We start from the raw sequence: 16,837 nt of genomic DNA, 5'->3' as shown, positions 1-16,837 counted from the left end.
AACAGATATTTATTGATTTTTCACATCACTTGCAAAATTTTCTCTCTTCCTCTCCACTGGTCGAACACGGGGTCAGAATGTGGCCAGCGATGGTTATACAGTTGGCTGAGATGTGGCTATGTCATGGGCCTAATGTGGCTACCAGATCTGGGCCACCTGTGGACCGTACAGTAACTTGCCAGACCAATTTTGCTATTTGAAATGTTGATGGTCAAAATTGGAAGAGTCATCTGCTTAAATTTCTCCTTAAATTGATTCGCAGCGGCTCCGACCAGGACTCTTGGGATGAAGACATGGTGGGTTCAGGCAGGGAGAGAAGAGGAATGAAAGGGAGGAAGAGGAGCGAGTCTGTAGCAAGTTAATGTGTAGGTAACTGTTAACGTTATACATCATCCATCATAATATTGCAAGTATTTGTTTTTTGTGACGTGGAAGTTATCTGTTCCCTGTTTTACACTGTCACTGGTTACAGCATGTGTGAGTTTGCTTGGTTTTTGCTACAGGTTGTGCAAATGCAAATTCTCTAACTGATTAAGCTTGCGATTTGAATGCAATTAATTACACAGCCCGACGCTAAAGCATGTTGCTGTCAACCTGCCAGGTGTGAAGACTACAACGGACGTAGAGACAGAGAGAGACAAGCAGACAGTGAGGGAAAGTGAGAGAGAGAGAGGAGCTGATTGATTCTTAGCAGATGCTCTTTTGTGTGAGTGTGTGTTATTGAGTCAAACTGCTGGATTCTTACATAAGCTCATTTTGACCACTCTAAGCAAGCAGAGGGTGAGAGAGACAAAGACAGAGAGAGAGAGAGAGAGAGAGAGAGAGAGAGAGAGAGAGAGAGAGAGAGAGAGAGAGAGAGAGAGAGACAACTCCATATCTTTATCTTACACATGGTCTTTCCTTCATCTGATGGCCTCTTAATGAACCTCTATTAAAAACCCTCAAGATAAACTCAAAATGCAGCACAAGACTGTTTCTGACCCAACATCCACAAATTGCCAAGTATTTACAGGTTCAGCATGTGTCTCTATGTACATTTACAATAACTGTCCGTATACATCTGTTTGCATTTTCAACCACATCTCTTATAAATGAATGTTCACTTTGCGCCCCTGTTTTGGGGAACTCTATCTGCCCTAAAACTAGCCTGGTTCTCAACCTCCACAACTGCTGCCAGCATTGTGTTCCACTGAGTCTGGCATTGAGCTCACTAGAAAAACAATTGACCAAACAGAGCTTTGTAGGTGGGATTAAAAATGGAAAGGTCATCTTCTTGTGCCAGAGCCAGAAACATTTGCATAAAAATGGCAGTGACACAGCTGTCCATGCTTGACTTACAGAAATAGCAACTCTCAGTCCTTTGAAAAGTGTGAAAAGCGTTTAACTGCTAAGTACCACCACAGCTTCCATGTTGACTGAAAATGACATCAACAGGCCAGGCACCTATTTTATCACTCCTTATGTCAACTGTTTTTAATACCTGTGTCATTGATTTGTTTCTCTTTGAGCTGCATTCTATATCAATAAAGTTTATTATCATATAATTTTATTATTATTATTATTACTGGTTGGTTAGTGCAAAGCAATTGTGTCTGACCCCATGTGTTCATTGTCATTAATTTGTCACTGGTTATTATCCATTCATGGCAAATGATGTACATTAAAGGTGTAGTTTTGTTAAGGCAAACCAGTGATAGAGTTGGGAGAAAGACTGTCTTCATTGTTAAATGACAAAACTTTAAATACACTCACTCGCTGTGTGAGTTGGGCCAAAATCCAGATACACCAACTGCTTCACTTTCCCTTTGGGATATGAACGGTGCCAATGGAGCCACACTGCTAACTCAACTGGCACTGAACAGTGCAGGTCAGCATTATGTTTGCCCAAAAGAAAATAATGAATGCAGAAAATTTGGAGAAAATTTGCATATACATCATTTTAAAGACTGAGTTGGAATTTTTCTTTTTCAGCACATTATGGCACCAAAAGTCCCACAGATTATGAGAATATTACACTCTAAAGTTTAAATACCCCCTACACAAGGAAATGAACCAAACAATAGACTTTTTTCACAGCAGCCAAGTGTTACCAATGATACTAACAAAGGTTCTGTACCATTCAGGTCAAACAGAATCAGGGTGCGGTTATTGTGCTTGTTGGTTCACTGGCTCTACTACACTAAATGTATGTAACACACAATTAATCAAAGTATTATCAACATTGCAATGTGGCATGCAAATCACAGAAGCTGTAGTTTTTTTGATAAAGGTCAAGTGTGACAAAACAGCATTTTAATGAAGTACTGTAGTTCTGAAGAGTACCCTGACCTACGAATCTACAAATTCTACAAATTGTCATTCTACATCATTTTTTTTCAGTGAAAATTTAATTTGTGTTTCAAAAATCATCATTCCCTCACTAATCATGAATCATATCGCAATATCTGTTAACATAATCAAAATAATCTTTTTTTAATACATTTATTCCTAAGTAACACCGTGTTTACCTTACTATTTCATGTCAAAATGGCTGCTGTGAAAAACGTCAATAAATCAACTGCTGTTTTATTTGTCTCAATCGATCTCTAACTTGTTAACTTCGATTCTATTTCATAACCGACTAACACAACTGTTGTTAGAGATGTGAGTTTTTTACAGCTTATTTACTGATTTTCATTGTTCCATATATCTATATGCACCGGTGGTGATCGATGTTAAAGTTTAAAACACTGCACATCGGGTGCCTGAGTGAGTTGTTTTACTATTATTCCATCACAATTGTCTGTGCTCTGGCGCCCTTTCTATTTTCCCACCCCTGCCCCTCAAACAGCCTGAGCCCGCCACTGTCCCTGCCTGCCAGCTCAGTCACATTGTACATTAAGTCCCCGACTGTACATAGCGACAAAGTGCCGGGTGTCAACACGTGTAGTGATATACAGTCTTGATTGTCCTCCACTGAATGTCAACTGCTGCTCTACTGTACCATACATAACAGTCCGTGTGATACCAAACTAATCAATACAACAATCACTTTCTTTGACATCTGTATTGAGTGCTCTATACAGTACTAAAACATTAACTGACTCTAAATATAGCCTATGGTTACAGGAACAGCAGGATGTCAAAGAGGACAGACAAACAGTTTACGTCAGTATAAAGGGCACAGTCTGTCTGTCTGTCTTCAGTATTGAGATAAGCTTGAAATATCCCCAAAAACCTGTGACTCAGTGCTCAGACTTAAGCTCTTAAGAGACATACATTACTCATAATCACCACCACCCCCAACCAAATCCACAGCTTTTCAAAGCTCTCAACCAATTTCATCACATTGTTTTGGTGTCCTGATCCATCAGGCTATAGTCCATATAGCTTTTACCAACCCCCTAAACATGACCTGCTCAGCAAGAAACAGTGGAGAGAAATTATGTATGCTAAGGTGTGAGCTAGAAGATCTTGACAAGTTGATAAAGTAAAGGTTCGTTGATGCAAGTCTATTTTAAATTCTACATTCTGCCCTCTAGTGGACAATAATCGTTTAATGCAGCAAAAAAAGTTATTGCTGAAAATTAAAGTCTAATATTGTCCAACCAATGGTGCATCCATGACTCCATCTAACTCTTCTATATAAGCCCTGATTCACTTGTAATTGTGAAGTCCATTTCAGTTCAATGTGAAAACCACAGCAGAATAAATCTGTTGATTATTCTTCCTGAAATTTATAGTTTTTCCATGAAAACAAACGCATCTGTTTGTCTAATTTCTTCCACTTGCGCACATCTGGGTCATACAGTCTAGCTTAGGTAGCTTGCCCCCTCCCCCCAGCCCTTCCTGGGGGATCCCGAGGAATTCCCAGGCCCCAAGACATATATAATCTCTCCTGTGTGTTCTGGGTCCCCGGGGCCTCCTCCCAGTTGAAAACACTTCATAAAATGTCAGAACTAATGACAAATTCTCCCCAAGAGTCTGATATTTTATCTCAAGATTCCTCTCTGATCGGCTGCCAAAGTATTAAATACCAACATGAAACAAAGAGAAGATGAATGAAATCTGTGCCAATCAGCTAGTCAGTCAGTTTGATTTAGATTGAAGGAAATGAGCTGTAGGTTTGATCGAACCTACACAGCAACAAACACAAACTGGACAAACTCTATGACTCAAAAACCAATCATTTTCATTAAAGACTTATTTCAAAAGCCAGTGCAAACACAGCCTCAGTGGACATGAAAACACTGACGCACAAATTTGTGCATATACGCAACCTTGCATAGTTTTAAGGCAGTCACTGTTATATACAGAACACACACACACTCATTCATACTGTACACAGACTTCCAAAAAAAATGGCCAACTTGAGCTCTACAGGAAAGCAAAGCAATAAAAGCGGACATAATCACGGGCACTTCTGCAGAAGAGCTTCTCCTTGTTATGGTGTGGGAGGAGAGATTCACATCCACAAGTCGATTCAAGAAAGCTGCTGCTGCTGAGCAGAGACTATTTCTTATTTATCTCTTCTGAAAGAGGACATCTTCTCTTCCTGATGCCTCTGTGCCTGACTATAAGTGTACTGTTCCAATGTGAATAATGGGTGTGTGCTTGCGTATGTGCGTGTCTTATGTAAGCAGAACAGAAACTTTAGAAACAGATTTTAGCCATGTCAGTCTGTGGAGTCCCGACGCCCACGACGATGTAGAACTTACACCTGAAGTCATTTGCATTGACTGTAAAATTGCGAGAACTCTGGCTGTGTTCCAGCCCATCTCACATTATCTTCAGGCTCTAAGTGGCTGTGGGCGAGCTGGAGAGAGTGTGAACTGTGAATGATACAGCTGTGATCCTCTGATCATCATATCAGTCAATACAGAGACACACTGTACCTGCACCTTTGATCGAGGCACGTTCCCCTGCACGTCTGCTCCATAGACATTACATAACCATAATAATCAAAGCACTGAAGTGACTGAACAGTAATATCACTCAAGTACAAGTGAAGTGTTTAAAGTACAAATGACAGGAATACATCTCAGAAACAGCACTGAATGTCAAGCAAGCCGCTGTCTGTCTGTAATGTTCTACAGCATTTGAACGTTTTACAAATGAAAGAGGCACATTTTAGAGGAATCTGACAACATAGTGCAATCGATATAGCGTAATATTATACTATCAAAATTAAAATGTAGCAGCCACAAACTCATTGACTCATTTACTAATTCCCACCTCCAAACACAAACATTAAATAGTCCTGAAATCTTCACTGCCTTTAAAAAGGCGTGGAAATCTCCGTTTTTTTAAGAGAAAACCAATGGAAAGTCAAATAAAAAGCATATTTACTCACTTTCATTTTAAGATTTGTCACAAAACAGCTAAGAGCATCCTGAGAAAAGAGCAGAGGGACAGAGGAAAACCACATATCCATATAAAAGATCCGAATCAAACCCATAAAAAGTCAACAATCAAGCGCAGTTAGTGGCTGCACAGAAACACAATAACTTCCAATAATCAGATCTTCCAGCACTGACTGTTCACTTACAGGATCCTGCGGGTCTCTTCACGCACACAACATGTGAGAGCTGACAGTCACCCTACTCTGTGGATCTATAGCCCTCCTTATAGATTACTGATCGGAACAGAGAGGCGCGGGCTCACTCCAGGAGTCACATGTATGGAAACTATGTGATTCCCATTAAAACAGATCGATATGAAGCGGGAAAATTGGAGTTCCTGCGCGTGGAGGTCAAAAGACCCCATGGAAACTACAGGCTGTGATATTCCCTCTACACATTTTACACAGCAAATGCAAACTTTAGCAACTAGAATCTGTAATTTACCTGATGTATGCACATACCTTCACACGTTCCTACAACATCATTATAACGATCACACAATGCCACAAAGTTTAGATTAACCTACAAATGTATATCTAATATGGGACTATAACTGCTACCCCTCTCAACTTCAAATTAAAGTAATACTTTTTCCACATGAGGAAGGTCACACTATCCCCTGGCTTGTGAGCGGCACCTTAACTACAGAGGTCAAACGCTCCAACTGGAGTCAGGCGACCCGGAGACCCGCACGGCGCAGCAGGCTGATAATCTGCGAGAATAAAGCGGATTGAACTCACCATTTCCTTGTGGAGACGCCGGGTCCCGAAAGCATGTCACGACACTAAATCCCCATGAGCCAGAATCACATTGTTCTTCAGCCCGAGCTCAGCGCGAATGACTAATTACTGCACCTTAAAAGAGAAAGTAGAGTTGGGCCGGGGTTGCGGGCTGACGCTCCTCCCGAGTCCTCAGAGGAGTGAAGCGAGAAGAGGAGCAGCGGGATACGAGTGGGAATGTGGAGAAGAGTCCGTGCGCAAAGAGCGGCGCGTGCCTGGAGACCCCCGCGAGGAGAGAGAGAGAGGTACAGAGCCGGGGGGGGGGGCGAGTGTGGAGAGCCCGGAGAGGGTTCGTGGAGAGGTGAGGAGACCCAGCAGATATTTGGAGAGAGAGAGAGAGCGCGGAGTGTGACCGGACGGAGCGCGGAGATGTTGCGCTGTGTGCCGCTCTCCCTCGCAGCGGACATTAGCCCGCTCTGGTCTAGTCCCTCCTATTTAGCCCTGAAGTGAAGGAAGCATCTCTCTCTCCCTCTCTCTCCCTCCTGTCATTGTCACTCTATATCTGTCTGACATGATTCATGTGGTTGTGGTTATGTCGCTGCGTATGTGCGCGCTGGAGTGATTCCACAGGTCAAAGGTGCACAGAGGCACTGTGGTTTTATTTCGGTTCTGACATCCCAGACACAGTCTCAGTTCTACCCTAAGTTCTTGTAAAAAGCTTGTCCTTAACCTTTGAATGGGAGAACTTCACTTTGACCTTGAATGCATCCTCAATTCTTACCACGTTATTCTATTAGTTTTCTCAATTCAGAGACTGCATGTCCCAGAGGAAAGCAGAAAAAAAACAAAAAATATATTCCAGTTTTTTTGCTGTCTGTCTCTTTATGCCAACGTGAGGGGGTTAGAACACCATTATTTTGACATCTACATCAGCCTGTATATGTACCTGCACAACATGTTAGTGTGGATTGCGGCACCTCATAAAATCAGTTGATATATTCAGAATTGTAACTGGATAGTAGATCTTACTGATGTGGATTCTTGGAAAAACTTCTGAAAGTGTTTCAGATCTATAATGGACATCTGGTCATTATATGAATCATGTACCGTATCTGGATGGCATTCTCATGTTTCATTCAATTCAGTTTGTTGGTTTGAAATCATTCTTTTCAAATGGCTTTAAATAGTATTTAAGTAAAGTATTTAAGGTTTTTAACTGTCAGATCTCTTAAAGCTCAGGTTCCCTGCCCTCTTTTTTAAGGGACCCTTCCCTCTCATTGAGTAAACTGATGACCCCTGACTAATTATGACAGTTATGTGTGATTTTGATTCATTTTGAGCAGATTTTTTGATATTTGATATTTTTAGGAACTTTTTTTCTCTGTATGATTTTTTTTTCTTTCAATCATACATTCTTAATAGTTTTTTTTTTGACAAATTCATTTTTTTCTTCTGTTGTTTTAACTACTTTTCCAATGCAGGATGAGGCAGTTTAGCTGAAATTGAAGGATCTGTGAATATAGCTTGTGTTCAGGTCTTAACTGTCTTCTCTTTACTTTATATCTTAAATAATAGTCTAAGCTTTGAAAATTTCATTTTTTTTTTTTCACAGAAATGAATGAAATGCTGAGATATAGACCTACTCATGTGTATATTTTTCAAGTTTTCTTACAACCCTTAAAATCAAGAAGGTCTGGTGACCCTAGTCTTAAAGTTGGAAAGTTGTTGAGCTAAATTAGATTCTTTCCTCCATAATGGCTAGCATCCAACACCAACTTTGGCCGTATCATATTCTAATCGCTTAGAAAGCTTTGGGCAGAAAAAGCATCCACTATATGTAACTGCTTATCTTGGTGGGCTGGAGCCGATCCCAGCTGACACCAGGCGAAAGGACGGGTTGTCAGTTCATCATAGGGATGACACATCGGAACATACTGGAGGTGAGCAGGATGTTTATACCCTCTCATCATTACAAATGGCAGCTCCAATGACATGACCCCATTCTTTCACCTTTTGCTAATTTCTTCACCCATCACATATGTCTGACTGAAATAATCTCTATTCATTTCACTCCCTCTGTCCGTTTGAGTTTCTGTCGTGCTCTTTATTCCGTCCGTCTTTACCCTTCTAGGTTTCTCTTATCCAGTGCCAGTTTGTTGATGAATGTCACCTTTTGAGCGGTACCTACAGTTAAATAGTGCCATGGGTCATTCAGTGCCATTTTAAATGCTTGAAAGCAAACCTGCATAACGCATGATCTGCGCGTCTTCAGAATCCCGGCAAGAGTGTTTAAAATCTCCTCTGACTGACCATCTTCTGGTCTGGTGGCACAATCTTAATTTTCTCCATTTTAGTTAGAAAATTTACCAGATTCTCTACGCAGTTTCTGTGTCTGACTTCCTGCCAGTGCAATCTGCTCTGTGCTGCGAGACACAAAAAGACCAGCTGAGCAGAGTGGAGAGACACTCCTGGGACAAGCCGCAACGCTTCTGGTGGAATTATGAGCATTTTCTGGAATGGGTGCGATCAGCTCTGGTGACCGCAACAAAGCGAGAATGCATCGCAGCCGTGCCGGTGAATTTGGGTATGAAATGCATCATTTCCCCAATGTATTTTTTTTTCTTCAGATTTAGTCAGTAGTCTTTGAGACTTCCAATGCAGCTCAAAGAAGAATTAACAAATACATTTTACATACACATTAATGTTGAAGATGTGATGTATTGAAATTAAAACTCTCCCAATTTAGGCAAAACCTGATGAATGAAGGTTTTCTCACCCCCTGAGGCCACAATGGAGAAATGCCACACATCATTCTTTCATGTAGTAAAAACGATTAGTGGTTTCAAAGATATTCTTTGTGACAAATACATTTCCTCCTTTAGGCCAAAACCTCAGTTTTAAGAGTGGCAAAACAAACCACATGACATTCTCTGAAGTTTTGTGGCAATTTGATCAGTGCTGTGATGGCTGGACAGATGGCCCGAGGCCGATCTATTGTCCCACCCACGATTTCTTCATCATACACAGCAAACACTGAGGAGAACTAGCAATACAACAGTGAAGAGGCTACAACCCTCCTCTCACTCTGAGTCACAGTCTGGTTTACTTGCAAAATACTTTATGTTCACTTTGAATTTAAGCTGCTCTTGGCATTCACACATATGCAAAAGGTTGGAAATGCATGAATATAAGTGCTATACAGTGGATATATTAGCATGTGCAGATCACACAGCATTTGACCCTGTGCAATAATTTGGCTGTTGGATGGATCTCTCTGCCCTTGTAGATGCAGGAAGGAAAATAGCATTGTGAATAAAGCATATGTGAATAAATGAATAACTTGTTTATCCTTGTTTACTGTTGTGAAAGTGTGGATGCTTCCTACCCACATGAGGTGCACTGTTATTTTGTGCTGGCCCCACCAGCCTGTAAACAAAAACTCTCCAAGGATAAACAACATCATGTGTTATCTTAACCACACCAATATGAGGTGCAGTACAAGTTTAAGTAGTTAATACTTGTAGGTGGGCCAGGGCTCATGAGACAAGTTAGCTGATGAAATGTGAAAAAGTCAAAACCTGTCAGTGGTTCCTGAAGAAAAACGTGAGCTATCCCCAACTTTGTTTAGTTATGAGTTGGTTAAAGCTGCAGTAGGTAATTTCTATAAAAATAACCTTTTGTCATATTTGGTGAAATGTTTACTACATCAGTAGTACATGAGACAGATACTCTGTCATAAAAACCTGGTTCCTCTGGCTCCTCCTTGTTATAATGGCGAGAAAGATAGTGGATCGTTGAGTCTCATTCCCAGCGTGTCAAATAAAGACACTTTGGAACCCTGGGATTGAGACTCAACAATCAAATATCTTTCTCGGCTCTGATTGGTTGTTTTCTTTCAGGCCCGGTGGATTCTTGCAATTGTTATTAGGCTGCAGTAGCAGGATTTTGATTTCACTTCTGCTTGCGAATCAAGCTTGCGCTCCGCTTTAAGAGTTGTTCAAAAGTGCAGAAGTAATTTGGAAATGGGTAAATAAGTGTCTGACCACAAAGCAATTAACACAGCTTGAATAAAAACAAATACAAATACAGATTGCTGGAGCAGACAGACCCCAGTAAGAAAAATCAACCATAAAATTCCCAAGTTACTTGCTGTCTGTACACTGTAAAACCTAACAGCATATTTTAATAAAAGAAGAAAGTTGTCATAACTTAATCCTCCCAAAAATATTGAGTCACTCGATCCCATAATTTAAAACTAACTCAAAAATGAATTGTGGAAGTAATAACTCTACTGCACTTGAATTTGTATTTTAAGTATTGGTGATATATTTCCACTTTGTTCCATTGACTAGTTTCTTTAAGTTGTAAGATCATTCCAAAAATAAAAGCCCCACTGACCGTTGTTCAGTGCTATAATGCTCTATAGCATAGGATTTTTTCTATTTCATTGTGTAAATCATCATATGCCCAAAATATGCATCAATTCTTAATGATCCCCCAAAGTGTTGATGTTACAGTGGGTACGGAAAGTATTCAGACCGCTTTAAATTTTTCACTTTGTTTCATTGCAGCCATTTGCTAAAATCAAAAAAGTTCATTTTATTTCTCATTAATGTACACTCAGCACGCCATCTTGACAGACAAAAAACAGAAATGTAGAAAATTTTGCAAATTTATTAAAAAAGAAAAACTGAAATATCACATGGTCATAAGTATTCAGACCCTTTGCTCAGTATTGAGTAGAAGCACCCTTTTGAGCTACTACAGCCATGAGTCTTCTTGGGAATGATGCAACAAGTTTTTCACACCTGGATTTGGGGATCCTCTGCCATTCTTCCTTGCAGATCCTCTCCAGTTCTGTCAGGTTGGATGGTGAACGTTGGTGGACAGCCATTTTCAGGTCTCTCCAGAGATGCTCAATTGGGTTTAGGTCAGGGCTCTGGCTGGGCCAGTCAACAATGGTCACAGAGTTGTTCCAAAGCCACTCCTTTGTTATTTTAGCTGTGTGCTTAGGGTTATTGTCTTGTTGGAAGGTGAACCTTTGGCCCAGTCTGAGGTCCTGAGCACTCTGGAAGAGGTTTTCTTCCAGGATATCTCTGTATTTGGCCGCATTCATCTTTCCTTCAGTTGCAACCAGTCGTCCTCTCCCTGCAGCTGAAAAACACCCCCATAGCCTGATGCTGCCACCACCATGTTTCACTGTTGGGATTGTATTGGGCAGGTGATGAGCAGTGCCTGGTTTTCTCCACACATACCGCTTAGAATTAACGCCAAAAAGTTCAATCTTGGTCTCATCAGACCAGAGAATCTTATTTCTCATGGTCTGGGAGTCTTTCATGTGTTTTTTGGCAAACTCTATGCTGGCTTTCATATGTCTTGAACTGAGGAGAGGCTTCCGTCGGGCCACTCTGCCATAAAGCCCCAACTGGTGGAGGGCTGCAGTGATAGTTGACTTTGTGGAACTTTCTCCCATCTCCCTACTGCATCTCTGGAGCTCAGCCACAGTGATCTTTGGGTTCTTCTTTACCTCTCTCACCAAGGCTCTTCTCCCACGATTGCTCAGTTTGGCTGGACGGCCAGGTCTAGGAAGAGTTCTGGTCGTCCCAAACTTCTTCCATTTAAGGATTATTGAGGCCACTGTGCTCTTAGGAACCTTGAGTGCTGCAGAAATTCTTTTGTAACCTTGGCCAGATCTGTGCCTTGCAACAATTCTGTCTCTGAGCTCCTTGGGCAGTTCCTTCGACCTCATGATTCTCATTTGCTCTGACATGCACTGTGAGCTGTAAGGTCTTATATAGACAGGTGTGTGCCTTTCCTAATCAAGTCCAATGAGTTTAATTAAACACAGCTGGACTCCAATGAAGGAGCAGAACCACCTCAAGGAGGATCAGAAGAAATGGACAGCATGTGAGTTAAATATGAGCGTCACAGCAAAGGGTCTGAATACTTATGACCATGTGATATTTCAGTTTTTCTTTTTTAATAAATTTGCAAAAATTTCTACATTTCTGTTTTTTTTCTGTCAAGATGGGGTGCTGAGTGTACATTAATGAGAAATAAAATGAACTTTTTTGATTTTAGCAAATGGCTGCAATGAAACAAAGAGTGAAAAATTTAAAGGGGTCTGAATTCTTTCCGTACCCACTGTAACATCAACACTTTGGGGGATCATTAAAAATTGATGCATATTTTGGGCATATGATGATTTACACAATGAAATAGAAAAAATCCTATGCTATACTATACAGTGGGTACTGTATTTACATAAAAAACAATAGGTTTTAGTTAACTTAATTACAATAACAATTGCATTTTTTAATGCTTAAATTGTTTGAGGTAACAAACGTAAATGGTTTAAGGCAACTGGTTTCCTCGAACAGTTCTTTAACTCATCAGGTTTTACAGTACATGTACTGTCTCTATACCTCTGTCTGTCTCCCTCTCTCATATTCCAGTTTAGACACTACAGATCATTTCTATGTAACTCACTCTAATCATCCTACAATAGCCATTAACAAGCTTCTTGAAAAGCATCAAAAACCAATCCAGGATTCTTTCTGAGTGAGTTAATTTGATAATTCAGTCAAGAGGAGACTTCATGTAAGCCGAGTGACTCCTACGTAAATGAATTTCAATTCCAGTAAGGAGAATTACTTTTACTGGTTGTGTTTCCAAAAATAGCTTGGTAGTCTTGCTTTGACAGTATTTCTGTGCTGTTTTTGAATGTAGCCTTGTCATTTAATCTCTTTGGAATCTGAATTTATGTTTAGACAGTGCCAATTTCTTGGCTATCTGACCACAGTGTCTTGTTAACAATGACTGTCCTTTTGCTACAAAGATTTGGATGATGGTGCAAACTGTGGTTTTTATGAGATTCTCTGCTGTGCCCCTGTTAAAAAAAACAGTAGCGTTGTATGTAGTATTTAACAAATCTGCAATAAAATCCGTCATGGGTTGAGCATAGTACATAGTACTGACTTATACCTGATATTTAATTAAATCCTGTTTAAACTTTTCATGAAGTGGATTTGTCTGCCCAGCTCACAAATAAAACACTTACAGTAGACTTTGCAGTTTCATTAAGTATAAGAAATGTTTCAATAAAAACAATTTTAAGCATTTATGGCTAATGACAACAGATGTAAGGGGCATTCAATATTTACATCATTCAGCAAAAGGGTCAGACTCATCAGGGAAAAAAGACATATACATTATGTATTGTATATAAATATCATGGTCTTACATTCATCCTGGTCCTCAGACAAAATAATCTGCTTTATCTTCTTTTAGATGCAACAATGGTTGATTGTTGCCTTCCTTAGTTTGGTTGATATCAGTAGTAGTATTGATCCTCCAGTCCTCCATGTTGAGAAAAGTCTGCAGATCAAAGACTGATTTCCCAAGTTCTGAGGTTCTTCATAGAGCTGCATTCATTGTTTGGTATTATTGACTCATCAGAACCTGTCTCAACCCAGGATATCCTGATCTTTAATCATTTTATAGATAAATATTGAGCAAACCTTCCAACAGAATGTACTATTAATCTGTGGAGTTCAACAATAATTAATAAACAATAAATTAAACAAAATAAACTTGAGCAGATTGGGGATTGCTTGTGGATATAACATTTATACCTTCAGCCTTTTTTTTCTTACTATTTTTACATATAACACTCTTAGTGAAAGGTCAGCTCTGATTCCAATTCTTGCACCACAGGTAAAGCATTAGCATGCAAGATTAACAGCTACCAAACCACTAGGGGTACAAGGGTTAGATATTTATGCTAAATCCCAAGGTTATGCCCCTGTCTAGGGGGATGGGAGCACAATGTGAATATTAAAAGACTTTCCCTCCACTGTCTCAAAACCAAAGTAACAGCACTGATTTGTTGATAAAGTGAGATGACTACTATGATCAGTGAAAAGTGTATCAGACATTAGGGTGAACCAAGGCCAAAAACAACAAACAGGTATCTCCTCAAAGAATTGCTGACTAATTCCTGAATAAACCTAGATCCCCGAGGTAAAGCAAAACAGTGCAAAAGGAAATGGGTTTGCTCCTACAGCTGCAGCTACAGCCATAACAAAAAGGATCGATCTATTTACAAGAAGGAATACTCACAAACCCTATAGGCACGGGGTCTAACGAAATCTCACTGGTAACACAGAAATCGATCACTAAAGGTTAGGTTTGGAGGCCAAGTCAGGAGGAGACCTACAAGTGCACCCTCAAAGATCCTCACAGGAGCAGAGCACCCGCTCTCACACAAAAAAAAACAGGGCCCACATCTTTACAGAGACCAGGGGGCTAGTTCACAAGAGCAGAATTAAGAAATTCAGGATAACTGAACAAAATGTGGCTTGACCTAGTGTAGTCAGTGTATCCTGACTTCATAGGTTTAAGTATTTGGATAAATGCACGCTCACAATGTTTTTCAACAGACAAGTTGATCACAGATTTACTTATGCTACTAGCCACTGCTCTTAACAGTCATAATTATACCATTCAAGGAGTTACTTGTCTTTTGCACAAATTAACATTAGTACACTTTGCCATTAAAATGAGCAGTGGAAGTTAAGTTAATATACAACAAGAAATGTAATAAAACAACAATGTTAGAATGTATAACAACCATGTACTGTACATTATTGAAAAAATTCAACATACAATCAATATGAATTTGCAATTGTTTTTATATTGTATACAGACTTTGTGCACAGCAGACTGCCCCACCTTTTGCTATTTGGGTGCAGGTAATATGGGTGGATAGTCAATAAATGTTGGACAAACCAAAAGCATAATGCTGGCCCGGCCATGGCTATCGCTGGTGCAGTGGTGTTAAGTGCTAACTAGTCAACTGTTAGTGTGGAAAGTGTTATGCTAATAGCTAGCAGTCTATCAGTGACACTTGGTTGGTGTTGTTTTGAGCAGTATAGACAGTGTATACTGCTGTGGATGTGTGAATGCTTTCTGCTCACACGTAGGATGTTATTTTGTGCTGGGCTCGCCGGCCTGTAGACAAAATCCCCCGAGGATAAATAGCATCAGATTGTCTCCTAACCACCCAAATACGAGGTGCATTAGAAGCTGGAAGGTTCAGAAAAAGCTCTGCCAAACTTTCATCTTTCCTGCTATACCCAAATGGTTCTGGCCCCGCTGGATCTCTGTGGTCTGGTGTAATGGCTTCCTGTGATGAGCTTTCCTGCCTCACTATTTCCCTCTGTTCTCTCATTTCACAAAATCATTATAAGCCTGTTTTTCTGTAACCCAACTGCACTTCAGTTCATTGTGGCATCCTGACTATACCACCAGAGGCCACTTTAATGTACTAATATCTGTTTTATATTTAAGACATTAAGTGTCTGCTGACCTTCCAGCTCTGCCTCTATAATATATTTATGCTTAGCAGGTGCACTCCTCAAGTATTTTTATAGCCCTCAGAGGTTTCAACATGCGCAGGAACATTTCATAATATCTTCTCATATCTCCACTGTAGTATTATGCCATTGTTAAACATTCTCTATTGACAAATCAGCCCCGGTCAGGATGATAAAAACCAAGTTAGCATTAGAGTCTGCACACAAAAAAAACTGACCTTTAGTTTAAGAATTTTTTTTTTTTAAATTCCAAACACTTTTTTAAGAAGGCATAGGAATTTAGGACAACCAATTCAAGAGGACAGGTCGACATCAGTGTGGAAGGACAATGGATTGGTGTTCATGTTTACTTCTGAATTGATTTTATTAATTAGTCACATCTTAAAAATTCTCCTCACCTTACTCTTGCAGCGCCTGGTGTAAATATTCTTTAGGCAGGGTAGAGCTGCTGCCTATTGTATGACCCGCCAAACAAAGCACTTTTTACAGCGCCTCGTTGTCCTCTTTAGTGTCATTTCCGTTCCAGACAGTGAAGTTCCACGTCAGGATGATCACAGTGGTGTAGGAGTAATTCCTCAGTATTTCAAGGGACCCAGACTTTTCTCAGGTTTCTGAGGTCTCTCCCTTGCCTTTCTCACCACAGTCAGTCAGTGTGCAGCACCCAGGTCCTTGGGTGATGTGGACACCAAGGTACTAGCTATCCATCCTCTCCACCGTGGATCCATTGATATGAAGAGGGGTAGGGCTGTCAGGAATGTCTTTTTTTTTTAATACATTCAAAGCTTTGGTTGAGGTTTTTGAACCAAGCATTGAATGTCTGACATCATCTTTTATGACTCCATCCCCCTAAAGAAAAATAAAAAATCCTCCAACAAAATCCTCATTTTGCATGAAGTGATTCATCAGATTAGAGACATCTTTGAGTCTCTCCAATGATCTTATGTTCACCTGCACGCTCCACACCTGTTGCCTCTTTCACTGATTAAGCTACAGCCTGGGGTTGTCAGTGGCCTTCATGGACAGTAGGAAAAAAAACACTCTTGCATGCTACAGTCACACAATGATAAAAGCACACAAATCTTCTAAAACAGGAACTAATTAAAAAGAATGTTGACACTCAATAAAATCATGAACCACAATGATATTAATATATGTATAAAACATCCGATAAACAATGTAAACGAAGAGTGAATGAAGTGAGGGAGCTGCGTTAATTAAAGCACGTAATCAGAGAAATAAAATGTTATTTTCTCATTCTTTTACACCGGCTGCGTTCTCAAATAAACCTGGCCACACCTCCTCACAACCAGGAAGGATCCACATTGCTGGACTTTGAAACCATGCCTCATCCTGTCTGCCA

The 16,837-nt window shown here is 40.1% G+C and overlaps 1 protein-coding gene across 4 annotated transcripts in view; it reads right to left on the bottom strand.

Moving 5' to 3' along the window:
• The window catches only part of htr4 (5-hydroxytryptamine receptor 4), a 196,291-nt gene extending 179,938 nt beyond the window's left edge, over positions 1 to 16,353 (bottom strand). For 2 of the 4 annotated variants that reach the window (XM_051420062.1, XM_051420061.1), the window contains exon 1: positions 6,122 to 6,567. The gene's annotated coding sequence lies outside the window, so the exon portion shown is untranslated. Of the gene's footprint in view, positions 1 to 6,121; positions 6,568 to 15,875 lie in introns of those variants that run through there. The other 2 variants (XM_051420059.1, XM_051420058.1) reach the window with 2 other exon arrangements.
• Positions 16,354 to 16,837: the final 484 nt, after the last annotated feature.

The sequence above is a fragment of the Dicentrarchus labrax genome, unplaced genomic scaffold (assembly GCF_905237075.1).
Source record: "Dicentrarchus labrax unplaced genomic scaffold, dlabrax2021, whole genome shotgun sequence".
Classification (NCBI taxonomy): Eukaryota; Metazoa; Chordata; class Actinopteri; family Moronidae; genus Dicentrarchus; species Dicentrarchus labrax.
The sequence above is the reverse complement of the archived record's forward strand: the minus strand, read 5'-3'. Positions and strand labels throughout refer to the sequence as shown.